Raw genomic sequence first — 27,635 nt, forward strand, 5'->3', positions numbered from 1 at the left:
ACATGTCTGAGACCTGCCATTGCAGTGTCTGTGTGTGCAGTTTTAAACTGCCATGTCGACCTGGCAAATGCACCCACTTGCCAGGCCCAAACTGTCCCTTTTAGTACATTGAAGGCACCCCTACGGTAGGCCCAAGGTAGCCCCATAGGCAGAGTGCAGCGTATTTAAAAGATAGGACAAATAGTAGTGTGTTTTACATGTCCTGATAGTGAAATACTGCCAAATTCAGGTTTCACTATTACAAGGCCTATCTCTCCAATACATGAACATGGGCATTGCCTTGAAATATCTCCTAAGTTTAATTTCCCACTGGGAACATATAGAGGTATGGAGTTTGTGGTCTCTGAACCCACCATTTAAAAATATACTTTTTAGATTGAGCATAGCAGCACCCAAGTACTGCTTTTTGACCTGCTGTAATTTAGTCTGTGGGCTTTAAACACGCCCATCTCAAGCCAATTACTTTCATTCGTTGCAGGGCTTGCCTTTTAACAATCCCTTCATGTAATTGGTAAATGCTTCACATTTGTTACGCCTTGCAGAGTGACCCTATTACATGGATTATTGCACGATTGGCAACATACTTGCGAGAGGGCAAACTATTTTTTTCTTTTGTCTCTCCCCTTCGCGCTCAATGGCAGCCATGGCGCTTTGACCGCAAAGGAGGTGAACTCTGCGGTATTGGATCGCTCATTACATTGTTCACACTGTTACCGAATCAGAGTCATTTCAATTTTGCTTTTGTCTCTCCCCTTCGTGCTCCATTGCTTTAAAAAAAAAACCTTGTGATTGTAAATGCTTTATCTAAATAAAATCACAGAAATCATCAAAGTTTATCTCCCAGCACAGTGGGAGACGTGATACTGTAATATTCACGGCACTCGGGGAAGCTTGTCCTATAATGCTTTGCAAGCACTCTTTTTCAAAACAGTTGCCCAAAACTCAGCCTGTGGTGGTCCTAGGACAATGGGACCACCACCAAAAAATTCAGCATGATACACTCTTTCTATCTAGGTCATCTGTGGGTCCCCACACTAGGTTAGTGAGGATTCCAAAATAATAACCTCTCCCACCATTCAGTATCTTTTAAAGCTGTTTAATGATTGGAATTTGTGTATTTATAGAGGAGAGCAGTTAATGTTTTAAAGGCCTTGTTTGTAATATCATTGTAGTACGTCTGCTAGTTTTGAAAATGTATAATGCGCTGCACTTTCTAGGGGCTAAATATAATGTTATACTGCATTACTTTATGCTGTTATGTTTCAATATGGTTACCAGACCCTGTTTCTTACACATGCTATTTTTATCGTGGCATCTTCTAGAGGCTGTTCTGAGCATTAGTCAACATACTACGATATTTGAAGCACTCAGAAACTTGCCCCATAATGCTTTGCAGGGCCTCCTTTTTTACAAAACATTTTTGCTCATAACTCAGCCTGTGGTGGTCATAGGATAATAGAACCACCCCCAAAACATTCACCACAACTTTCGCTTTCTGTCTAGATCATCTCTGAATCCCCACATTAAGTGAGTGGGGACCCCAAAAATAATAGCCCCTTCTACAATTTCAATGTCTGTTTAACCTCTTAAGTGCGGGCGTCGGCCACTGGCCGACGCCCACACACCCTCCCTGGTGCGGGTCACGACCAGTGGCCGACACCAGGAAGGGCATTAATAAATCCTCGGGTGCGTCGCACCCGAGGATATATATATTTTTTTTTTTACTCCCCCCGGGAGACACGGAAGCTACCGTGTCTCCCCCCTCCCCCCACCCGCCCCTTTGTGACGTCAGCGCGCCGCGAGGCGCGCTGACGTTGCAAAGGTGTTTTCCCCATGAAAGCAGGAAGCAGCCTTGCGGCCGCTTCCTGCTTTCATGGGGAAAACGGCCTTTTACACGTTCGGGAAGGCCTCGTAAGAAAGGGGAGTGTCTCCCCTTTCTTACGAGGCCTTCCTGAAAGTGTTTCCTGGCCCCCCGGAAAACGGGCCGCCCCCCCCCCGGCATAATTTTCTTCCAAAAAAAAAAAGGTAGGTGCCCCCTGGAGGGGGGGCGCGATCGCGCCCCCCCCCCAGGGGAATTTTTTTTTTCAGGGGGTCGCCTGTGGGCAGGGTGACCCCCTGTGGGGGCAATTTTTTTTTTAGATGTTGTAGGGTTTCCCTGGGGGCCATTTTGGCCTCCAAGGAAACCATACAACAACTAAAAAAAAATATATGTATATATCTATATATATATATATCTATGTAGATAGATATATCTAGGTACATGGATATATCTATAGATATATCTATGTAGATATATATATATATATATATATATATATATATATAGGTAGATCTGTATCAAAGAGATTTATAAAGCGCGCTACTCACCTGTGAGGGTCTCAAGGCGCTGGGGGGGGGACGGAGGGAGGGAAAGGGGCTAGGAGGTTCACTGTTCAAAAAGCCAGGTTTTGAGGCCCTTCCTGAAAAGAAGTAGGTTTTGGGTCTTGCGAATGTGGGTTGTGAGTGCGTTCCATGTTTTGGGTGCAATGTAGGAGAAGGATCTGCCCCCGGTGGTGGTGTGTTTGATGCGGGGGACAGAGGCGAGAGAGAGGTCAGCTGAACGGACGTTTCGTGTGGGGGTGTGGAAGGTGACTCTCGTTGAGGTAGGCAGGGCCTGTGTTGTGGAGTGATTTGTGTGCGAGGATGAGGATCTTGAAGGTGATCCTTTTGTCAATGGGGAGCCAGTGGAGGGATTTGAGGTGTGGAGAGATGTGTTCGTGTCGGCGGAGGTTGAGGATGAGTCGTGCTGCTGAGTTCTGGATGCGTGTAGTTTGCACTTGAGTTTTAGAGCGTGCCGGCGTAGAGGGCGTTTCTGTAATCAAGCCTGCTGCTGATGAGTGCGTGAGTGACAGTTTTTCTGGTCTCTGTGGGGATCCATTTGAATGTTTTTCAGTATACGGAGTTTGTTGAAGCATGAGGAGGTAAGAGCGTTGATTTGTTGGGTCATAGAGAGGGAGGAGTCTAGGATGATGCTGAGGTTGCGTGCGTAGTTGGCGGGGGTGGGTGCAGGGCCTAGCGTGGTGGGCCACCATGGGGGGTCCCAGGTTTTTTTGGTGAGGGCCAAAGAGGATTATTTCGGTTTTGCTTGAGTTGAGTTTCAGGTGGTTGGCTGTCATATATACATCACTTTTGTCAATATGTGTGTGGTTTCCCTGGGGGGAAAAGGGTCCGACTTGTCTAGTGGCAGTTTTAGTGCCATAAAGAAGCGCAGAAGGTTTATATGCCTACTGCAAAGAGCACATCTGTATTTTATGTAAATAGCTGAGTACATTAGTAAAGTCTATGGAGAGATGAAGGGCACTTTTGCTGGGTGGTAATGAGGGAATCCGAGGAGGAGGGAGTGGGAGCACCAATAATGATTGTTGGACTGGGCGCAGGAGGTGCTAAAGACTGTGACGAATGGTATGTGACAAGGTGTTTTTTGAGTGTCTTGAAAGTACGTGCTGATTGAGGGAAGAAGCGCAGGTAAGGTGGCCTCTACTGTTGCACGTATCTCACACACACCATCGATTTTGTGACTGTCTACGTAGGCTAGTGTTTTAGAGCAACAGTTTAGCCAATAGCAGAGATGGCATCTTGATGGATGACTGCTGCCTGCACTCGGGTTATAGAGGACCGCTCTGACATAGGATCAGAGACTGAGACATCAGATACTGAGACAGCATCTGAGGGATAGGACAATGGCGCAGACTCTGGGAGTGATTTTTCAGTCAGAGGAGTCCCATTCGAAAACTCCTCTTCCAGTACATTATGAGGGAGGTGATGAGGACAGTCCTGCTGTCCCTTCGCAAGCTGTTCGTGCAACTGGGTAATAGTGGGTTAGGCCAACCCAGAGAGCAGGTGAATGCGGCGGCAAGCAGAGAGAGAGTGCTCTCTTGGGAGCTCACCAATTTAGTTCAGCCCCAAATTCCACCACCCAAATCATATTGTGGAGACATCAAAATTGTCTATGGCAAAACAAACTGGTTTTGTAAGGCAGGCACCTGTGTTTTTGGTCCTGGATTCGGCGGCCATATAGAGAAACACACTAAACCCAAACATTTCTGGAAACTAGACATTCGGGGGAGTCCACAGAGGTGTGACTTGTGTGGATTCCCCAAAGTTTTCTTACCCAGAATACCCTGCAAAGCTGAAATGTTGAAAAAAAACTCTATTTTTCTCGCATTTCTGTCACACAAACTAAAGGAATATGCTGGGATCCACAACATTCCTACCACCCAGTGACTCCTCACCTGTCCTGATAAAAACACTACCCCACTTGAGTGCCTACACCTAGTGCCTGTGTCAGGAATGGATCACCCCAGGGTCAACAGCTGCCTCACGTAAGGACCAACATTGACCGTTGTGTGATCTATTCCTGTTGCAGGCACCAGGCCTAACCACACAAGTGAGGTATCATATTTATCGGGAGACTTGGGGGAACGCTGGGTGGAAGGAAATTTGTGGCTCCTCTCAGATTCCAGAACTTTCTGTCACCGAAATGTGAGGAAAACGTGGTATTTTAGCCACATTTTGAGGTTTGCAAAGGATTCTGGGTAACAGAACCTGGTCCGAGCCCCACAAGTCACCTCATCTTGGATTCCCCTGGGTTTCTAGTTTTCAAAAATGTGCTGGTTTGCTAGGTTTCCCCAGGTGCCGGCTGAGCTAGAGGCCAAAATCCACAGGTAGGCACTGTTTTCTATGAAAAAATTTGATGTGTCCACGTTCTGTTTTGGGGCATTTCCTGTCGCGGGCGCTAGGCCTACCCACACAAGTGAGGTATCATTTTTATCGGGAGACTTAGGGAAACGCTGGGTGGAAGGAAATTTGTGGCTCCTCTCAGATTCCAGAACTTTCTGTCACCGAAATGTGAGGAAAACTTGTTTTTTTAGCCACTTTTTGAGGTTTGCAAAGGATTCTGGGTAACAGAACCTGCTCCGAACCCCGCAAGTCACCCCTCCTTGGATTCCCCTAGGTCTCTAGTTTTCAGAAATGCACAGGTCTGGTAGGTTTCCCTATGTGCCGGCTGAGCTAGAGGCCAAAATCTACAGGTAGGCACTTCTCAAAAAACACCTCTGTTTTCTTCCAAAAATTTGGATGTGTCCACGTTGCGCTTTGGGGCGTTTCCTGTCGCGGGCGCTAGGCCTACCCACACAAGTGAGGTATCATTTTTATCGGGAGACTTGGGGGAACACAGAATAGCAAAACAAGTGTTATTGCCCCTTATCTTTCTCTACATTTTTTCCTTCCAAATATAAGAGAGTGTGTAAAAAAGACGTCTATTTGAGAAATGCCCTGCAATTCACATGCTAGTATGGGCACCTCGGAATTCAGCGATGTGCAAATAACCACTGCTCCTCAAAACCTTATCTTGATCCCATTTTGGAAATGCAAAGGTTTTCTTGATACCTCTTTTTCACTCTTCATATTTCAGCAAATGAATTGCTGTATACCCAGTATAGAATGAAAACCAACTGCAGGGTGCAGCTCATTTATTGGCTCTGGGTACCTAGGGTTCTTGATGAACCTACAAGCCCTTTATATCCCCGCAACCAGAAGAGTCCAGCAGACAAAACGGTATATTGCTTTCAGAAATCTGACATCGCAGGAAAAAGTTACAGAGTAAAAAATAAAGAAAAATGGCTGTTGTTTTCAGCTCAATTTCAATATTTTTTTATTTCAGCTGTTATTTTCTGTAGGAAAACCTTGTAGGATCTACACAAATGACCCCTTGCTGAATTCAGAATTTTGTCTAGTTTTCAGAAATGTTTAGCATTCCGGGATCCAGCATTGGTTTCACAACCATTCGTGTCACTAACTGGAAGGAGGCTGAAAGCACCAAATATAGTAGAAATGGGGTATGTCCCAGTAAAATGCCAAATTTGTGTTGAAAAATTTGGTTTTCTGATTCAAGCCTGCCCGTTCCTGAAAGTTGGGAAGATAGTGATTTCAGCACCAGAAACCCTTTGTTGATGGCATTTTCAGGGAAAAAACCACAAGCCTTCTTCGGCAGCCCTTTTTTCCAATTTTTTTGGAAAAAACTAAATTTTCACTGTATTTTGGCTATTTTCTTGGTCTCCTCCAGGGGAAACCACCAACTCTGGGTACCATTAGAATCCCTAGGATGTTGGAAAAAAAGGACGCAAATTTGGCGTGGTTAGCTTATGTGGACAAAAAGTTATGAAGCCCTAAGCGCGAACTACCCCAAATAGCCAAAAAAGGGCTCAGCACTGGGGGGGAAAGGCCCAGCAGCTAAGGGGTTAAGCATTCTCATGGCAGGAGCATTTTTCTGTAGCTAGGAGTAGTTTGTGTTTTAAGGGCCTTGTTTGTAGTTTCCTTGCAGTAGGCCCGCTAGCCCTGAAAATCTGTAATGTTCTTCATTCTCTAGGGGCAAAATATATGGTTGCACTACATTACTTTTCATATTCTGTTTTCATGTGGTTATGCTGTCTAAGGACAAACTATATGATTACATGACCATGTTTTTTATAAATGCTGTTTGTATTGTGGTGTCTTATCAGGCTGTTTTGAGCATTACAGTCAACATACTACAATATTTGCACCACTCAGAAACTTGCCCCATAATTCTTTGCAGGGCATTCTTTTTACAAAACATTTGTGCTCAGAACTCAGCCTGTGATTATCGTAGGACAATGGGACCACCTCAAAACATTCACCACAATGTGCTCTTTGTCTCTAGATCCCACACTAGGTTTGTGGGGACCCCAAAATAATAACCCATCCCACCATTCAGTGTATTTTTAAGCTCTGTTATGGCTAAATCTTTTGTTTTACATGTTGGAGTAGTTTGTATTGTAAGGGTCCTGTTTGAAAACAAAGTATTTCAGTAAGCCTGCTAGTCTTTTAGTTACATTCAGGGTCACTGGAATTATGTGGTAGAAAAGACCAAAATATGTGACAGGGTTGACCAGTTAATGTAGCAAAAAAGTCCAGTTATGCATTTAAAACACCAGTAGCTCTAACTCAATTAAACTAGAGACCTATTGCATTGCAAATGCTAGTTAAATTGTGTGCTTGAAAATACCACCTTTAGAGCGTGGGTATTTTCTTGCTTCATCATTTTGTGCCTCTGCCTGGTGGAGGAATACACATCTGGGTCAGGATGACAGTTGGGGTGATTGTGAATTCAGTCTAGACATTCACACAAAGAAAGCTGAGGTGTGCCCTGCATACCCTGATGGGTCTTCCTTGGCTAGAGTGGTGGGAGGAGCTGACACTAGCACCTGAATAGGGATGTGCCTGTCCTTACACAATCTAGGCCCTGATTTATACTTTTTGGTGCAAAACTGCACCAACGCAGTTTTGCAACAAAAAGTTTCCCACCAGCTTGCACCATTTCTGAGCACTAGTCGAGCACCATATTTATGGAATGGTGCAAGCCAGTGCTAAGGGTAGACTAGCGTGAAGGAAAAAAAATGACGTTAGCCAGGTGGGGCTGGCAGTATGGAAGAAGGGGGTTTTGCAGCACAAAATTATGTTTGGCAGGTTACAGTAAAAAAAAAATGACTCTAACCAGCCTAGCTTTATTTTCTGACGCAAAACCATCCATACCACATGACTTCTATCTTAGAAAAGACAGGAGTCATGCTCACCACCCCAATGGCCAGCACAGGGGACCAGGGTCCCCTGGGCATGGCCATTGCACCCAATGCCATGTAGGGGGCCCCACTTTAGGGCCCCCAATGGCACTTTAAAAATAAAATACTCACCTGTACTTACCTATACTTACGTGAGATAGGGTACCCCATCCTCCACTGTCCCTCTGGGGTGGATGGGAATGTCCCTGGGGAGGGCACCTGTGGCCTTATTCCATGGTGTTCCACCATGGAAATAGGCCCACAGTCCCCTAACGCCTGCCCTGACCCAGGCATTAAATAATGATGCAGATCAAGCTTTGCACCATTATTTGACCCCTCCTCCCCTCCATGCGTGATTCAACACGGGGGATAAATATGGTCCTAAGGCCATAGTCATTGTTTGCACGGGGATGCCTACTTTGCATCTCATCGACGCAAAGTAGGTTTCCCCATCCAAAAAATGATTTTAACTCCATAAATTTGGCGCTGGATGGGTCTAGCGCCAAAGTATAAATATGGAGTTCGTTTTGCACTGAATTTGAGTAAACAAAATGATGCAAATTTGGCACAAAACAAGTATAAATATGCCCCTCAGTCTCCAACCCCCTAGAGTGTGTCTGGGACCAGGGCAGGAAAGGCAGGGTCTTGTGGACTACAAAGACTTTCATTTGAAGTTTGCCTTCTTCAAAATCCAAAACAATCTGTACCACTCCAAAACAATCGGCCCAACTCCAATCTGCTCCACTCCAACCTAAAACAATTTGCCCCAGTCCAATCCAAAACAATCTGCTTCACACCAATCTACCCCACTCCAATTCGAATCAATCAGCCCACTCCAGTCAACCCCACTCCAATCCAAAACAATCTGCCCCGCTACAACCTACCCCACCCCAATCCAAACCAATCTGCCCCATTCCAATCCAAACCAATTTGCCCGCTCCAATCCAAAAACAACCTGTCCCACTCTAATCCAAAATAATGTGTCCCACTACAAACTACCCCCCTCCAATCCAAAACAATCTGCCCGAATCCAAACCAAAACAATTTGCCCAACTCCAACCCAAAACATTCTGCCCCACTTCAGTCCAAATCAATTGGTCCCACTCCAATTGGCCCAACTCCAATCCAAAACGATCTACCTTACTCTAATCCAAAATAATCTGCCCCACTCCAATCCAAAATTCTCTGCCCCACGCCAAAACAATCTGCCCCACTCCAATCCAAAATACTCTGCCCTACTCCAAAACAACCTGCCACACTCCAATCCAAAACAATTTGACCCACCACAATCTGCCCCAATCAAACTAAAATAATCTTTCCCACTACAATCCAAAATAATCTGCCTCATTCCAATATAAAGCAATCTGCCCCACTCCAATGTGCTGCACTCCAATCCAAAAGAATCTGCCTTGCCCCAAGCCTAAATAATCTGCCCAGTCCAACCCAAAACACTTTGCCCCATTCCAATCCAAATTGATTGGTCCCACTCCAGTCGGCCCCATTTCAGTCCAAAACAATCTGCCACATTCCAATCCAAAACAAGCTGCCCCACTCCAATCTAAAACAACATGACTCACTCCAATCCAAAATAATCTGCCCCACTCCAAAATAATCTGCCCCGCTTCAATCCAAAAGAATCTGACCCACTCCCATCTGAAAAAATCTTCCCCAATCCAATCCAAAGCAATCTGCCCTACTCCAAGCCAAAACAATCTGTCCCACTCCAACCCAAAACAATCTGTCCCACTTCAACCTAAAACACTCTGCCCTACTCCCATCCAAATCAAGTGGCCCCACTCTAGTCCAAAACAATTTGCCGCACTTCAATCTGCCCCATTCCAATCTAAAACAATCTTCCTCACTTCCATCCAAAACAATCTGTCCTACTCCAATGTGCACAACTCTGATCCAAAACGTTCTGCCCCACTCCAATCCAAAACAATCCGTCCCACTCCAAACTGGCTCACTGCAATCTAAAATACTTCCACCCCACTACAACTCAAAACAATATACCCCACTCTAATTTCCTCTACTCAAATCCAAAACAATCCACTCCAATCTGCCTCACTCTAATTCACCTCATGGATCCAATCCAACTGCGTCCAGATACTCTAATCCATTCCACCCCACTCCAATAGAATCCACTGCAACCCCACCTGCCCCACTCCAATCCAATCCAATCCACCAAGCCCACTTCAATCCATTCAATCCACTTTATTCCAACCTGCTCCAGTCTAATCCAGTCCACCTTAGTCCACCACACTCCACTCCAGTCCAATCCACCATAATCCTCCCACTCAAATCTGGTCAACTCCAATCCACTCCATTCCAGTTCACCCCAATCCAATCCACCCCATTCCAAAACTTCCACCCCACTCCAATCCAATCCATCTTAATCCAATCCACACCACCCCAATCCAGTCCACCCCAACCCACACCGAGTCCCTTCTCAGCTGGCGATTACATGGCGGTAGCCCCGCAATGTAAAGGCTGGTGGAGATGGGGTGCAGTGTGCCCCAGGGCGGCCCCTGCACTGCCCATGCACTTGGCATTGGCAGTGCAGGGGCCCCCCTGGGCAGTCCCATCGAGATTTTCGACAGGTACTGGTGCACCCTATGCACTTCAGCATTGCAGCTGGCTCTATCATGAGCCAGCGTCAGTGTTGTAGGCTGTTTCCCGCTGGGCCCAGTGGGAAACTCTTAATGGGGCCCGCAGGACGGGGACCACACTGACTGTAACCTGACTGCGGGAGTTTGGCTGATGGCCTTTTCCATCTACCAAACTCATAATGACCTCCTTTGTGTTAATGTTCCAGGATGAAGACTACCCAACTGTGAGGAACATCAGTCTACACACAGGCTGTGTCGTTAGAGAAGGCTGAAAAGGTACGTGAAAGGAAAACCACCCCAAACTGGTTTTAAAAGTGCAGAGGGTGGATTCACGTCTACTGTCTGCTTTGACTGCATAAAATTGGGACCCACTGACCTACATGATTCCAGTTCAAGGTTTTCTATGACCAAGAAAGGGAGTGATCCACATGGTACTTAGGGAACTGCTGGGTAGCCAGGACTGGTGGCTGCCTAATGTTCAGCTTCCCTCTGGTGAGGGTACATCACCTTTAGTTTTGCCTTGCAGAAGGAAAGCATTTATCTGACCTGAGGTGCCCAGAAACCAACCTTCCTACTGCAAGAAATATAACTGCCCAGAAATAGTCAGAAACAGTAAAACCTCAGTGCTGCTGGGGCTACCAGAGGAAGGAGGACAGAGGAGTGTAATTTGTGTACCTCAGGTGTTGGTGGGCATCAAACCTTCATGGTTGCAGTTCCAGGTGGGAGCCACTTTATCATGGTTCCTTGATGCCATTACAGCAGGAACTGTGGCCATAGCTGAACTTGTACTGCATGACCCAAAGATGTCTGACTGTGGATCATTCTGTGCTTCTGTGACCGAAAGAGATACTCCTGGGGATCATCCTATGCCACTCCACTGTTACCTAAAGACTGGTGTGATCACTTTCCTCTGCTGCACTACAACTTAGCCCCATAAAGTGGGACCTGAGTGAAAGCCTAGCACCCAGAAGCAGGTAAGAGTGTGGCAATGACCAGATCGGTCCCATAGAGCCAACATGAAACCAGGTTACCTGAATCTTGACCCAGAAGGCGTTTGACATCAGCCCCTATCTCTGCAAGGACTTCAATCTCTTTGTTGTGCACCGTTGTGAGAATCCAGAAACTGTTTTTGAACTGTGATAAACTGAGCACATTGAGCAAGCTTGAGGAGGTTAATCCATACCTTATCCTTTATTCATGCTACCATAGAAATTCATGACAGAGGGAAAACCATCCCCATCAGAGGTGGGGAGCATGGGAAATGAAAAGTATAGCACATACAGGCACAGTAAGCCCCTTCACAAAGTTCACAAAATCGTGCCTACTCACTTTATTTTTGGTGTGTAGTAAAATACTTTTTTTTAAAGTAAATCTTGAATTGGACAATCCGTTATCATGGAACTGTGATTCTTGAGTTCTGAGTTCAAGCACCCCCAAACTACCTCCTTCAGAAGCCAGTGACTGGTCACCATTGAGTCAAGTACTGAAGGGGTTGTACTTGGTCCAGTTTGCCAAGCCACAGTCAGACGGACCCTGGCACATCAGAGGCAAACATCGACACCTCTTGTGTAAAATCAAATAAAGAAACTTTAATTGAGATTCTTTCTGTATAAGGCATACATTGTTTGACCCGGAAGCCCATTAATGATTTCATATCGGAGATAAACACAAAGTAATTGTCAAAAATTATCAGACTGTACAGATTCTGATACAGTGAGTTTTCGACAGACATTGATGTTATAATAGGAGGATGATACAGATATTTTTAATCTTGAGAAGGTGGGGGCAATCAATTATGGGGGTAAAAGAGTGTCTTTGGACAAAAACTGAAAACTTTTGTTTCACGTAATAAATGATTGTCAAGACCAGCATTGAAAACAGCGTCAATGTCCCTCTACAACATACTAATAGGATCTCACGGACATTTATGTTAAATCTGATTTAACTAGATGTAAAAGAGCCGCACTGTGATCGTCAGAATGATTTTGCATTGCTCCAAAATCTGCAAACCAGAGAATTTTGAAGCTATGGCAATCTCGGCTGATGTTGTTCTGCTCACCCACTATTTTTATTTCAGGCTCTGTGCTGGGAGCCGGGGCATATACTCAGGGGTGGCTCCTCCAGTAGGGAGGCAGAGCGTCGCCTCCCTTGCCCCTTACAGCCAGCAGCAGAAGCTGAAAACCTTTCACCACGAGGAGATAATAAACTAGGTTTATTATCCCTTTGTGGAGAAAGGGGCGGGGCCATGGAGGTGATGGGCAGTGAGGGGAATGCACAGAGCACTCCCCTCAGAGCACATGTGTGTTTGGCCGACTGTCTCAGGCTGGCCAAACACACATGCGCAGTAGGCTTTCTCCACCCCGACACTGTGTTGCCAGGCTGGAGAGAGCCTGCACAGGCTCCAAGTCTGCCTGTGAGCGACTAGCCAGGGTGCTCCCAGCCAATCCTGATGCTGCTCTGAGCAGCATCGGGATTGGCCACAGGGCAGGCTGGGAGCCTGTGCCTACCTGCAGCGATGACGAGAGAGAGAGGAGTGGCGTGGCAGCAGAGGAGGTAAGGTTTTTTTTTTTTTTAATTAAATGCTACCACCTCCCTCGCGTGTGCTGCTCCTGCCCCGTCCCTCTACAGGTTAGCAAGCCGCCACGACTCTATATACTTGTGCCTATATCGGCTTCTTTCTTGATAGCAACAACACAGTTTTTTTTTTTTTCCTGCCTCTCTTCAGTTTATGTCTCGGGAAGGTGTCCTGAAATGTACTTTTACGCTTACCCTCCTTAACAATTCATTTACCTAACGAATCTGACCTAGATCGAGACAACATTATAGAATACAAAGAAAGGGACACTTCATGCGTGTGTAGTGTTGGTGCCTGGGTAACCTATGGTGTCTTCTTTAGATATGATTTAATCGATTCATGACTCTTCCGACCGTCAAGCCTCGACATCCCCTGCCTCACACAGGATGTGCCGACTCTTGATTTTCCTGTGCACCTGATATTGTTTCCATGCCAACAAGGAGATGCATTTTCCATTCCCAGAGCATTTTGTTAGGCTCTGGGGTCCATGATGAGCATTTTAATACAAACTGATACAAAACTGGCTGCTTCTCCTGCTTCTGTGTGGCACGCGAAGAGGGCTCTTTTTTAAACATATCTAGCAATGCTGGTTTTGGTGACATCCTCATTCTTCTTCATGGGAACCTCTCTCTTCAATTAGTGGCTCCTATTCATCGCCCTTTGGCTGCCATCTGTTTAACACTTTTACCTTCCGTACACTGCAGAGATGCAAATATATTCAGCCCTATCCGCTTTCCGTTATGTAGAAACTTCAACAGTAACAACTGCAGTTGACAGCATTTCTTTAACGATGGTTTCTCAATACAAGCTGCACCGGCTGTTACTGTTGCTGAAACCATCAACAAAGAACCACAAAATGTCCCTTTACAAACCTTACTGCACATCCTATTGGCTCTTCACTCACATTGCCTTCTACTGGGCAGAATATGTTCAAAAAGTAGTTTGGCACAATCCAAGAAAGAAGAGCTGAAGTGACGGAATGGCTATTTGCTGGGCAGCAAATATGAGAAAACATGGTTTGTAGTATGGGATTTCTCATGTTTGAAGGAACAATATCAGGGTCTCACCGCACTGTGCAATTTGCCTTACCCAGACCCAAATGTTCCCATATTTACTTGAAATATAGAACACATCAGCCATCGCCATCTTCTAACTGTATTTGCTTGAAGCTTTGTTATTTGTGCCTGTGTTATATGTAGGTTTTTGTTAATATAGTAGTCATTTTTCTATGTCCCGCGCCTGTAGCCACCCATCTCCCTCCTTCAAACCCTCTTAGACATTCTACAAACTGCAGTTTTTATGACTTTTTAAGCGCTAAAAGACCCGGATTTGGCAATCATTGCTCTACACAAAAAAATTAATGACATTGCACACCCATTGTCTTTCTCAGCTTCAGGAACTTCCGTATGCTGACCATAAAGGCTAAGAAATAGCTGTTTATCTGACAGGCAATCTCTGCTTGGTGGTAGGAACTTATTAGATAGTGATGGTGTGCAATCAGAAGCCATTGGGCCTGTTTGTTTTCTTTCTCTAACATTTCCTAATCAAAAAACATATCAGATCTGATGCAGATTTTGGGCATGCACAGACCCTGCATGAGCTATGGCTTCTGACAAAATAAAAACTTTGCAAGAGCGCCTGGATGATTCATTCAGCAATCCTAAGAGAGATGCTTGCGCTTCCCTAGCAAAGTCACTTGAGAACAAACATAGTTACTAAACCGATGCACTGCATCATGCTAGAACAATGTCCATTGTGCTCTCTATTTTGTCATACGAGGTGTAGGCGGAGAAAGTAAAAAGGTGAAACGGAGGAGTGCTAATGTAGACTGATCCGCATGCAGTACCTTAAACATTAAAACTAGTAGGGGGCATATTCATACTCTGTTTTCACCGAATTAGTGTCATTTTTTTTACTCTAATTCGGTGCAAAACTAACTCCATATTTATTCTTTGGCGCTAGACCCCTCTAGCACCAAATTTATGGAGTTAAAGTCATTTTTGGGAAGTGGAAACCTACCTTGCCTTAATGAGATGCAAGGTAGGTGTTCCCATGCAAAAAATTACTTTATGGCCTTAACATCATAATTATACTCCCATGCAAAAATAGTGCACAGAAGGGAGGAGGGGTCAAAAAATGGGGCAAAGCTTGCTTTGCCCCATTTTTTAACGCCTGGGTCAGGGCAGGCCTTAGGGGACCTGTGGGCCTATTTCCATGGTGGAACTCCATGGACGAATCCCACAGGTGCCCTCCCCAGGCCCAAGAGATACCCCCCCCACACCAGAGGGACTGTGGAGGATGGGGGGGCGCCATCCCAGGTCAGTACAGGTAAGTATTACATTTTATTTTTTAAAGTGCCATATTGGGCCCTGAAATGGGCCCCCCTACATGTCACTGGGTGCAGTGGCCATGCCCAGGGGACCCTGGTCCCCTGTGCTGGCCATTGGGGTGGTGGGCATGACTCCTGCCTTTTTTAAGACAGGAGTCATGTGGTATGGATGGTTTTGCATCAGAAAATGACTCTCGGCAGGTTAGAGTCATTTTTTTTTACTCTAACCTGCCTAATGTCATTTGTTGGTGTAAAACCCCTTTCTTCCATAGCGCCAGCCCCACCAGAATAATGTTTTTTTTTTTTTACGCTAGCCCACCCTTTGCACCGGCTTGCACCATTCCATAAATATGGTGCCTGGCTGGTGCACAGAAATGGTGCAAGCCGGTGCTAAACTTTTTGGTGCAAAACTGCGCTAATGCAGTTTTGCACCAAAAAGTATAAATCAGGGCCATGGTGATTTCAGCTAAGTCCAAAAACCAAATGATGCCTTAAGGCCCAGATTATAGGTTGCACAGTATTCGGTAATGACAACGTCACAGGCCTAGTTACCATCCCATGCGGTAATTTCACACGAGTACCGTGCAATGTGGAGTAAAGTGTTCTAGAATGGGGGATTACCACATGAGGCAGATTTTTTCAATTGTAAAACCACACCAAATTTGCCATTCCATATTATCTGCATATATTTATCCTCTCATTTAAGGCCTTTGGGTGGGGTGGTGATTGAGGAATCATTTGTGGGATTGGGGAGGGAAGAGGAAGTTTTCTTTCTAACGGGGAGCATTGTATACTCCCCTCATAGAAAAACAATGGCAAAAGATGCTTGGCTGTTGCTGCAGTCAAAGCCTCATGCGATTTTTGGTGAGAAATACAGGTTGGTAAAATTGGCTATGATTCGCGCACTCCCAGTAAAACCTGGTGTGGATCAGATGGAGCGAAACACCATGTAGCAATTTTTCTCTGTCTGATGAGAGTCAAGGACCATATCGGATTAAAAAGTTGGAGACTCTGAAGTTGTAAATGAGTGTGGCTTAAAAAATATTGCCAAGAATCCCTCATCAGAAACATAGACAATGTAATTAAGAGGAAGTGGCCTAGTACATGAGGGCCCAGGTTTTCGTGGCTCCTATGACATACTTGAGTCATGCAACTGTTAGACCTGGCATCTTTGGCGTGGTTTCCCCCTGTCTTTTTGCCTCTGCCTGCTTTATTTTTTTACTGTGTGCTGGATATCGTTTTTGCTGGTTTTGGTACTCCGGGCACTTCACCACTACTGATCAGTGCTAAAGCGCAAGTCCCCTTTGTGTAAATTGTGATTATGATTGGTTATCCATGATTGGCATATTTGAGTTACTAGTAAGTCCCTAGTGTAGTGCACCATGTGTGCCGAGGGACTATAACAGAAATGATACAAGTGGGCCTGTAGCACTGATTGTGCAATCCACATGAGTAGCCCTGTTAACATGTCTGAGACCTGCCATTGCAGTGTCTGTGTGTGCAGTTTTAAACTGCCATGTCGACCTGGCAAATGCACCCACTTGCCAGGCCCAAACTGTCCCTTTTAGTACATTGAAGGCACCCCTACGGTAGGCCCAAGGTAGCCCCATAGGCAGAGTGCAGCGTATTTAAAAGATAGGACAAATAGTAGTGTGTTTTACATGTCCTGATAGTGAAATACTGCCAAATTCAGGTTTCACTATTACAAGGCCTATCTCTCCAATACATGAACATGGGCATTGCCTTGAAATATCTCCTAAGTTTAATTTCCCACTGGGAACAGATAGAGGTATGGAGTTTGTGGTCTCTGAACCCACCATTTAAAAATATACTTTTTAGATTGAGCATAGCAGCACCCAAGTACTGCTTTTTGACCTGCTGTAATTTAGTCTGTGGGCTTTAAACACGCCCATCTCAAGCCAATTACTTTCATTCGTTGCAGGGCTTGCCTTTTAACAATCCCTTCATGTAATTGGTAAATGCTTCACATTTGTTACGCCTTGTAGAGTGACCCTATTACATGGATTATTGCACGATTGCCAACATACTTGCGAGAGGGCAAACTATTTTTTTCTTTTGTCTCTCCCCTTCGCGCTCAATGGCAGCCATGGCGCTTTGACCGCAAAGGAGGTGAACTCTGCGGTATTGGATCGCTCATTACATTGTTCACACTGTTACCGAATCAGAGTCATTTAAATTTTGCTTTTGTCTCTCCCCTTCGTGCTCCATTGCTTTAAAAAAAAAACCTTGTGATTGTAAATGCTTTATCTAAATAAAATCACAGAAATCATCAAAGTGTATATCCCAGCACAGTGGGAGACGTGATACTGTAATATTCACGGCACTCGGGGAAACTTGTCCTATAATGCTTTGCAAGCACTCTTTTTCAAAACAGTTGCCCAAAACTCAGCCTGTGGTGGTCCTAGGACAATGGGACTACCACCAAAAAATTCAGCATGATACACTCTTTCTATCTAGGTCATCTCTGGGTCCCCACACTAGGTTAGTGAGGATTCCAAAATAATAACCTCTCCCACCATTCAGTATTTTTTAAAGCTGTTTAATGATTGGAATTTGTGTATTTATAGAGGAGAGCAGTTAATGTTTTAAAGGCCTTGTTTGTAATATCATTGTAGTACGTCTGCTAGTTTTGAAAATGTATAATGCGCTGCACTTTCTAGGGGCTAAATATAATGTTATACTGCATTACTTTATGCTGTTCTGTTTCAATATGGTTACCAGACCCTGTTTCTTACACATGCTATTTTTATTGTGGCATCTTCTAGAGGCTGTTCTGAGCATTAGTCAACATACTACGATATTTGAAGCACTCAGAAACTTGCCCCATAATGCTTTGCAGGGCCTCCTTTTTTACAAAACATTTTTGCTCATAACTCAGCCTGTGGTGGTCATAGGATAATAGAACCACCCCCAAAACATTCACCACAACTTTCGCTTTCTGTCTAGATCATCTCTGAATCCCCACATTAGGTGAGTGGGGACCCCAAAAATAATAGCCCCTTCTACAATTTCAATGTCTGTTTAAGCATTCTCATGGCAGGAGCATTTTTCTGTAGCTAGGAGTAGTTTTTGTTTTAAGGGCCTTGTTTGTAGTTTCCTTGCAGTAGGCCTGCTAGCCCTGAAAATCTGTAATGTTCTTCATTCTCTAGGGGCAAAATATATGGTTGCACTACATTACTTTTCATATTCTGTTTTCATGTGGTTATGCTGTCTAAGGACAAACTATATGATTACATGACCATGTTTTTTATAAATGCTGTTTGTATTGTGGTGTCTTATCAGGCTGTTTTGAGCATTACAGTCAACATACTACAATATTTGCACCACTCAGAAACTTGCCCCATAATTCTTTGCAGGGCATTCTTTTTACAAAACATTTGTGCTCAGAACTCAGCCTGTGATTATCGTAGGACAATGGGACCACCTCAAAACATTCACCACAATGTGCTCTTTGTCTCTAGATCCCACACTAGGTTTGTGGGGACCCCAAAATAATAACCCATCCCACCATTCAGTGTATTTTTAAGCTCTGTTATGGCTAAATCTTTTGTTTTACATGTTGGAGTAGTTTGTATTGTAAGGGTCCTGTTTGAAAACAAAGTATTTCAGTAAGCCTGCTAGTCTTTTAGTTACATTCAGGGTCACTGGAATTATGTGGTAGAAAAGACCAAAATATGTGACAGGGTTGACCAATTAATGTAGCAAAAAAGTCCAGTTATGCATTTAAAACACCAGTAGCTCTAACTCAATTAAACTAGAGACCTATTGCATTGCAAATGCTAGTTAAATTGTGTGCTTGAAAATACCACCTTTAGAGCGTGGGTATTTTCTTGCTTCATCATTTTGTGCCTCTGCCTGGTGGAGGAATACACATCTGGGTCAGGATGACAGTTGGGGTGATTGTGAATTCAGTCTAGACAGTCACACAAAGAAAGCTGAGGTGTGCCCTGCATACCCTGATGGGTCTTCCTTGGCTAGAGTGGTGGGAGGAGCTGACACTAGCACCTGAATAGGGATGTGCCTGTCCTTACACAATCTAGGCCCTGATTTATACTTTTTGGTGCAAAACTGCACCAACGCAGTTTTGCAACAAAAAGTTTCCCACCAGCTTGCACCATTTCTGAGCACTAGTCGAGCACCATATTTATGGAATGGTGCAAGCCAGTGCTAAGGGTAGACTAGCGTGAAGGAAAAGAAATGACGTTAGCCAGGTGGGGCTGGCAGTATGGAAGAAGGGGGTTTGCAGCACAAAATTATGTTTGGCAGGTTACAGTAAAAAAAAAAAGACTCTAACCAGCCTAGCTTTATTTTCTGACGCAAAACCATCTCTACCACATGACTTCTATCTTAGAAAAGACAGGAGTCATGCTCACCACCCCAATGGCCAGCACAGGGGACCAGGGTCCCCTGGGCATGGCCATTGCACCCAATGCCATGTAGGGGGCCCCACTTCAGGGCCCCCAATGGCACTTTAAAAATAAAATACTCACCTGTACTTACCTATACTTACGTGAGATAGGGTACCCCATCCTCCACTGTCCCTCTGGGGTGGATGGGAATGTCCCTGTGGCCTGGGGAGGGCACCTGTGGCCTTATTCCATGGTGTTCCACCATTGAAATAGACCCACAGTCCCCTAACGCCTGCCCTGACCCAGGCATTAAATAATGATGCAGATCAAGCTTTGCACCATTATTTGACCCCTCCTCCCCTCCATGCGTGATTCAACACGGGGGATAAATATGGTCCTAAGGCTGTAGAGTCATTGTTTGCACGGGGATGCCTACTTTGCATCTCATTGACGCAAAGTAGGTTTCCCCATCCAAAAAATGATTTTAACTCCATAACTTTGGCGCTGGATGGGTCTAGCGCCAAAGTATAAATATGGAGTTAGTTTTGCACTGAATTTGAGTAAACAAAATGATGCAAATTTGGCACAAAACAAGTATAAATATGCCCCTCAGTCTCCAACCCCCTAGAGTGTGTCTGGGACCAGGGCAGGAAAGGCAGGGACTTGTGGACTACAAAGACTTTCATTTGAAGTTTGACTTCTTCAAAGGCAGAAATGACTATAAGTATTGGAGCCAAAAATCCCAGACTTTTAGAGCACTTATGGATCAAGAGGAGACTCTGCCAAGGAGAAGAGCTGAAGAGCTGTGAGGAGTAGTATTGCCCCTTTGCTGTGTGTGCTTTGCAGAGTTGATCTGTAGTTGCTGCTTTTGCTTTGGAGAGGACAAAGACTGGACTTTTGTTGTGTATCCTGCTTGTTAAGTTTCTCCAAGAGCTTGGACTGAGCTTGCCTCCTTTTAAGAAGTCTCAGGGACATCAAAGACTTCACCTGCCAGCCTCTGAGATCTCTTGCTGAGGACCCTGACTTGCCAAGAGGTGCCCACTCTAGTTCCTGGGCCATTGGGAGTTAAGTATGGAATAAAACAAGCAGAACCCGGCACTCTGACTCCAGATAACTCCGGAACCGGCACCGCTGCCTGACTCCGCACTGCTGCTTGCACCCAAAGCCGTGGTCCCCGCTGAAGTGTGATGACTGGGACCAACAACGCAGGCCTGAGGACACCCCTCTGAAGTCCCGCAACACCATGAGTCCCGAGTGCTGTGTCACCGATGTCTGTGACACCCGACTCCGCTGTGGCATGTGGTGTGACCATGAAATTGCCTCATGGTGTCTTGACCTACTGGACTCATCCACCACGCTTTATCATGGGGGAACCAACCCTTCACCTCTGGCACCACCTCACCTCTGCTGCGTCCGTAAGGAACCAATGCCTCACCTCCCTGCCTAGCAATAAGGAGGCAACACCTCACCTCCTGGGCAGCAGTACGGAACCAATGCTGCATCAGCTCACGCAATGCCTCACCTCCCTTATTCTGTGCCATGTCTCTGACTCTGCCTCATTTCTAAGGTACTGTACCTGAGGTCAGTGAGACTCAGACTGTTGGGAACATAATAGCACCAGTTGGAGCTATTGTGTTTCTAAGCACTTTCTTGGGATTTAATCTTTTAAAATTCATTTCTTTGCTTGTCTATACTGGATTTGTCATTTTGGTCTTGTTTTACTTAGATAAGTATTGGTTATTTTTCTAAACTGGTGTGGTGTCCATTTGTAGTGTTTTCATTGTGTTACTGTGTGTGGGTGCAAATACTTAACACATTGCCTCTGAACTAAGCCTGACTGCTCCTGCCAAGCTACTAAGGGTGTGAGCAGGGGTTATCTTAGCTATGTGGCTCCCTTATCCTGATTAGAGTGAGGGTCCCTACTTGGACAGGGTGTAAACTGACTGCCAACTAGAGACCCCATTTCTAACAGCAACCCAGCACAAAGGTGTGAGTACTATTTTCTAAGTTGCAGAGTGCTGAATTTGCACCACTTTTTACTCCTTGTGTGGTGCAAAATCTGCATTGGGTCGTTCTGTATGAAAAATTTTAAGGTATGCAAGTGGGTGTTTCCAAACAAATCCATAGCAAAAAAAACATGTATTTTCTGAGGCAGACCCACGTAGTGTAACACAAATGTGAATGTTCATTAAAAACGTACTTATGGTCCAGATAAGGGCAAAAATCAGCACAACCTCAGCAGTATATAAAGTAACAAAACACAGTTCATCAAGGATTTATTCTAAAGCCAGGAACATTTTCATTCTTCAGCACTGGCAGTGAATGCAACAGCTTAACATCCAAAGAAGACAAAGGAAGGCAAGAATATTTAGGTGGAGGGTCACACACCGATTGATAGATCAAAGGGAGTAGGATATCCTTAAGTATGATACACTCAGTCCGGGCCAGCTTTTGGCATGAGCAAGCTTGGCCCAGGGCGCCTACAGGTAGAGGGGTCCATATGTAGCTCAACCCTTGAGCTGTCTTGATTAATGCTTTTATTCCGGGCAACAGCTCAGTTAATTTTCTCCGGAGTGCAGGCTGCACATAAAACCTTTTTTTTTTTATTAGTCTGCCTCTGATTACCTTTCTCCCCCTCTCCCTTTCTTCTCCCTTGCCCCCTCCCAGGGACTCTCACCTCCAGTTTAGCAACTGAGTAAGAGAGGCGACAAGAAGCAAATCTGTGTTTTACAGGCTGGTTACTTGTCTAAGGTATTCAGCCAGGACGTGACCAGAGAGATTAAAAGGGCCCTCCACCAGGATCACCAATAGGAAGGGAAGATGCCCAAAGGATAGGGGATGAGAATCACAAAGGGAGTAAAATTGAGGGGCATATATATACTCTGTTTGTGCCAAATTTGCGTAAAATCTTCTGACGCAAATTCGGTACAAACCTACCACCATATTTATACTTTGATGCCCGACCCCGCGAATGTCAAAATTCAGCAGTGTGCCTCATTTTCTGGATGCGTGAAACCGCATTGCGTTAATGACATGCAAGGTAGGTGTTCCCGTCCAAAAAATGACATTAAGGCATGTCGCCTTATTTATACTCCGGTGTCATTTTGACACACAGGAGGGGGAGGGCCTTAAAAAATGACGCACAGCCTGATTTGTGCCATTTTTTAACACCTGGCTGAGGTCAGGCGTTAAGGGACCTGTGGGCTCATTTCCATGGTCTCTGACCATGGAAGCAGTCCACAGGTGCCCTTCTATGCCCCCAGGGACACCCCCTGCAACCCTCGCCCACCCCTGGAGGACACCCATGGATGGGGGGACCCATCCCAGGTAAGTAGAGGTAAGTTTTTTTTTTAAGAGGCATAGGGGGGCCTAACTTGGGCCCCCCTACATGCCACTGTGCCCAATGACCATGCCCAGGGGACAAAAGTTTCCTGGGCATGGCCATTGGGCAGGGGGGCTTAACTCCTGTCTTTCCTAAGACAGGAGTCATTTCAATGTTGGTTGTGCATCAAAAAATGGTGTAAGTCCGGTTAGAGCCATGATTTTTTACTCTAACCTGACTTGGCCCATTTTTTGACGCACAACCCCCATTCTTCCCTACGTCTGCGTTGCCCGGTTAGAGGCAACGCTGGCTAACGTCAATCCATAAATAAGGCGCCTGCTCGGCGTGTTGGAATGGCGTTAGCTGGTGGTAAATTTTTTGATGCAAACCAGCGCTGGCTATCTGAAGAAAGGCGGGCCCTGGGGGCAATAAAGACAGGGCCACTAGTCTACTGTACCAAATTTGAAGTCCAAATCTGCATGCTCACATGTATTTCCAGCACAGGTGAAGCTCTCAGGTATTACATCTGCTTGGACCAGGATGTTTCCGAAGTACTTGTGCCAGGGTTGATGGCATTTCCTAGCGTACATTATCATCATTTTTGGCAGTTGGCCTGCATGGCATGATTTACACACCTGCACAATATTTGCATCTCCCAAACAGGTTGTAAAATGATAGCAGTTTGTTTGAATCTGCAATCTCCGTAAGTGCTTTTATTACTTGTGCTGAAGAAATTGACAATGTAAATGAAGATCTTTCTGAGAAAACATCTTTTCAAATAGAATCAGATACACTGGAGGAACAGACAAGATGAAATGATATTAATGTATTTTTCTTAGTAAAAAAGTGAAATGCAATATCGAACAATGCATTTTTTTAAATTTGAATTTAGAACATTATCAATATTCCATAATTAAACATATAGGCCCATATTAATACTTTTTTAGCGCCACATTTGCGTAATTTTTTTACGCAAAAGAGGTGCAAACTCACAAAATATAATTGTATTTTGTAAGTGTGAGCTGCTTTTGCATCAAAAGATGACGCAAATGCGGAGCTTAAAAAGTATAAATATGGGCCATATGATTTTAAAAGTTTACATATTTCTTTTTAACAGGGTGTTTGCTAAATGAATAGAATAAATAATGATTATTACAATTTTATTTTTTAAAGAAGTATTATTGTGTTTTAGTTTTTACAATTTATGAAAAAGAAATGTAAAGAAATTTTCAATTTGGCAAAATATTGCTACAGTTTAATTTAAAATTTGTATTAACCAATTAACAAATTGAAAATGTATTATCATTAAAAAATGAAACCTAAATTACACACAATATTATATTAACCCACGCCCTATTAACACACATTGAAACTTTTTATACAACTTTATAAGAAAAGCATGATCTTAACCAACTTAAACCAAACTAAACCTATTTTAATAAATCTTGTACTAAACTAAAATCTCAAAAGTATACTGTACTTTTATGCCAAACAACAACTCAGTAAATACGAAAATATATTAGCCTTTTGTAATTTATTGGGCTATCGTGTATACCACTTCATGGCATCCTTGCATGAGGATGGGTAATTGCCTTAATTGTCTATGTATAATTCTAATATAGTACTCCAAGGCCCATATTTATACTTTTTAGCGCGCAAAAGTGGTGCAAACTTACAAAATACAACTGTATTTTGTGAGTTTGCACCGCTTTTGCGTCAGAAAATGACACAAATACGGTGCTAAAAAATAATAAATATGGGCCCAAGTTTTTTTAAATGCTGTGAATTTTGTAGTCCACATCTGTAATGTTGCAGTCCAGTGTGCCTTTTTTGACTGCGTTATCCTTATTGTGCTGCTGCGACTACTGGGGATGATGTTGATCATGAAGATGATCGGGATGGTGCAGCCTTTCTCTGTATGCACTTTTATCTCACTTGCGTTATAGACCTCATCCTTCTTTGGATATCATTCAAGGTAGCTAAAATATTTTAAGACAATTAAAAAGCATGAACTATCATCTATTTAAATTAAAATATTTTAATAAACTATTCAACAATAGGAGTAGTCATATTGCAGCACTTCTTAGAACAAAAAATTTATATAATGAATATTTGTTTTGGATTCAACCCAAATATATTAGTTTTCCAAATAATTACAATTAATAACATAGAGTGAGATATTACACTACGTAAGCGAACATGTATTACTAACATTGCATTATTGGGGCATTTCCTAAAACCATTTGCGTTTTAAAGTATTGCTGTTTGAAAAACACTTTAACATTAAAATAGTTTCCTATCAATGATTGTCTGATCTTTCTGGAAATCTTGCTGACAATAGGTGCAAATATCTTACATATTTAATGAAACATATAGTAATGAAAAAAATCAGACTTTCGACTACTATCCTATGCAATGGTTTAAGTTGTCTTCTCCTGCATGTACTACATAAACTCAATCATCTTAGATTTTTATTCATATGACTATGGCCCTGATTACGACTTTGGCAGTCCCACCATGGGATTATCAAAGCTGTGGGGAGAACACCACCCCCGTAGGTATCACAATGTTCCTGCCGGGCTGAACAGTGGGAACATTGAATACGAGTTTCCGCTGGGCTGAGCAGCCATAACAGTGCTACAATATTATCCTTGGCTTCTTTAAGGGAGCCATGGCCAATATCCTAGCACACCAACACCCTCAGAATGCGCACTGTCTGCTAAAGTGCGCATTCTGACAGTGCTGGGCAGGGGGGCGCTGTGGTGCTCGGCAGAGGGCCCATGGCATGGGCAGTGAGGGACCCCCTGGGGCCCCTGCACTGGCTTTCTGCAAGCCTTTTCATGGCAGAGACCCCACAATGAAAAGGCTGGCAGAAAGTGGAGTTGTAATCAGCCAGGCGGTGCTGAGTTCAGCACTGTCATAGCTGGTTACAAGCCCAAACGCCGTCGCCCCATCAGGGTCTGTGATCCTGGTGGGGATGGTGGTCTTCAGGTGGGTCTGCCCGCCTAAGTCGTAATTGGGCGGTCGGACTGCCCGGAGTGTGGTGGTTCAATCATCAACATGAGTGTGGCGGTCCTTGGACCGTCACACTCGTAATTAGGCCTGAATTTTGACATCTGTTTGTTCAAACGCGATTGTTATGGAAGCTGAAGGAGGCCACTGTGTTTATCTGCTGTTTGACGGTTAGTTTGATGTTGATGTTGATGCCATGGTTGCGTGCATGGTCCGTAGGGGTCAGAGGTTGTCCGAGCATGGATGGCCATCAAGAGTCACCCACAGGGAGGAGTTGCTTCTGAAAATGTTCACCTCCGTTTTGTCAGTGTTCAGTTTCAGGCAGCTGGATCGCCTCCATTTGGCGACATGTGTCTTCGGAGAGGGAAGGTATTAGTTGAGTATCTTTGGCATAGGAGGTGATGTTGGGTCCATGGGAGGGGCATGCTTGGCTTACAGCGTCATGTAGGCATTGAAGTGGGTGGGGCTAGGGACAATCCCTGCGGGACACCGCAAATGTTGCTCTTCGGTTCTGACGTGAAGGGTAGGTGGTGGACCCTCTGGGTGGAGCCTGTGATGCTGGCATGGATCCATTTGAGGGCTTTGCTTTGGATCCTAGTGTGGTGGCATCTGGAGGTGAGGGTGATGTGGGAGATGATGTTGAATCTATGAGGAGCAGGGCTGCTTTTTCTCCACAGTCTAGGGGGGTCCTGATGCCGTCTGTTGCAGTGATGAGGGTGGTCTCTGTACTGTGGTTGGAACGGAAACCATGCTGGGTGGAGTCTACCAGATTGTGTCGTTCAAGGTGTTCGGAGAGTTGCTTGTTGATGGTTTTTTCCAGGACCTTGGCTGGGAAGGGGATCAGAGAGATGGGGCAGTAATGTTTGAGCTCGCTGGGATCGGCTGAATGTTTCTTCAGGAGCAGTTTGACCTTTGCTTGTTTCCAAGCTTCTGGAATGGTAGCAGTCTTGATGGAGGTGTTGCAGATGTGAGTGTGGAAACTACTGATCTCCTTCTGACCGAGGTTGAAGATGTAATGTGGAGCGGGGGTTGTTGGGTGTGCCACAGTGGGCTGATGTCATGACGGTAGCTGTTTCCTGTATGAATAGTGGCATTCAGTCTGTGATGAGGTGGCTGGGGGAGTCCTCAGATGGAGACAGAAGATGATCTATGTTGGTGGGTTGTGGAGGAAAGTTGCTGTATATGGCTTTGATCTTGTTGTGGAAGTAGTCAGCATGAGAGATGCAGAGGGCCTGGGAAGGTCAGATCATGTTTTCGTGGCTGCTGGCTGGGAGAACTCTTTGATGATCTTGAAGAGTTCCTTTGGATGGTTGGTGCTTTCTGCAATGCGGCTGAGTAGGGTGACCTTCTTTGCTACTTGCTTAGCGCATCTATGAATGTGGTTCGGTCCGCAAGGTCCCTCATGCGATGCCATCGTCTTTCTAGCCTTTTGCAATTTCTCTTGGATGTGCATAGTTCGGTGGTGAACCACCTAGGGGGCCTGCTTGATCTTATGGTGGCAGAACTCCTTTCGGGGTGACTTTGTTGGTGCCACTGTTTGCAGAGTGAGCGTGCGTTGATTAGCAGGCATTGGAAATGGTTTGTGGGCTTGGAGGGGGGCTGTGCTTGTGCGGTGTAGGTCTGGGTGTTGCAGGTGAGGTGGCAGTGGTGGCAGGTGAAGTCTTCGACCGTGGGCCGGAGGGAGGAGATGTAGCATTTGTTGTCCCAGTTCTTGTCTCGATTCCTAGGGGGAAAGGCCCAGAGTTCGGTGGCAGAGAATCGACGGGTGGAGGGAGATCCAGGGTTCCAGGTACTGGGCGTGG

At 44.9% G+C, this 27,635-nt stretch overlaps 1 long non-coding RNA gene across 1 annotated transcript in view; it reads left to right on the forward strand.

The window, feature by feature from the left end:
- Positions 1–10,429: 10,429 nt before the first annotated feature.
- Positions 10,430–27,635, forward strand: part of LOC138272825 (uncharacterized) — a 154,152-nt gene continuing 136,946 nt past the window's right edge. Inside the window, exon 1 of the long non-coding RNA XR_011200260.1 lies at positions 10,430–10,501. This is a non-coding gene — a long non-coding RNA (uncharacterized lncRNA). The remainder of the gene's footprint in view (positions 10,502–27,635) is intronic.

Source organism: Pleurodeles waltl, chromosome 2_2, assembly GCF_031143425.1.
Source record: "Pleurodeles waltl isolate 20211129_DDA chromosome 2_2, aPleWal1.hap1.20221129, whole genome shotgun sequence".
Lineage (NCBI taxonomy): Eukaryota > Metazoa > Chordata > Amphibia > Caudata > Salamandridae > Pleurodeles > Pleurodeles waltl.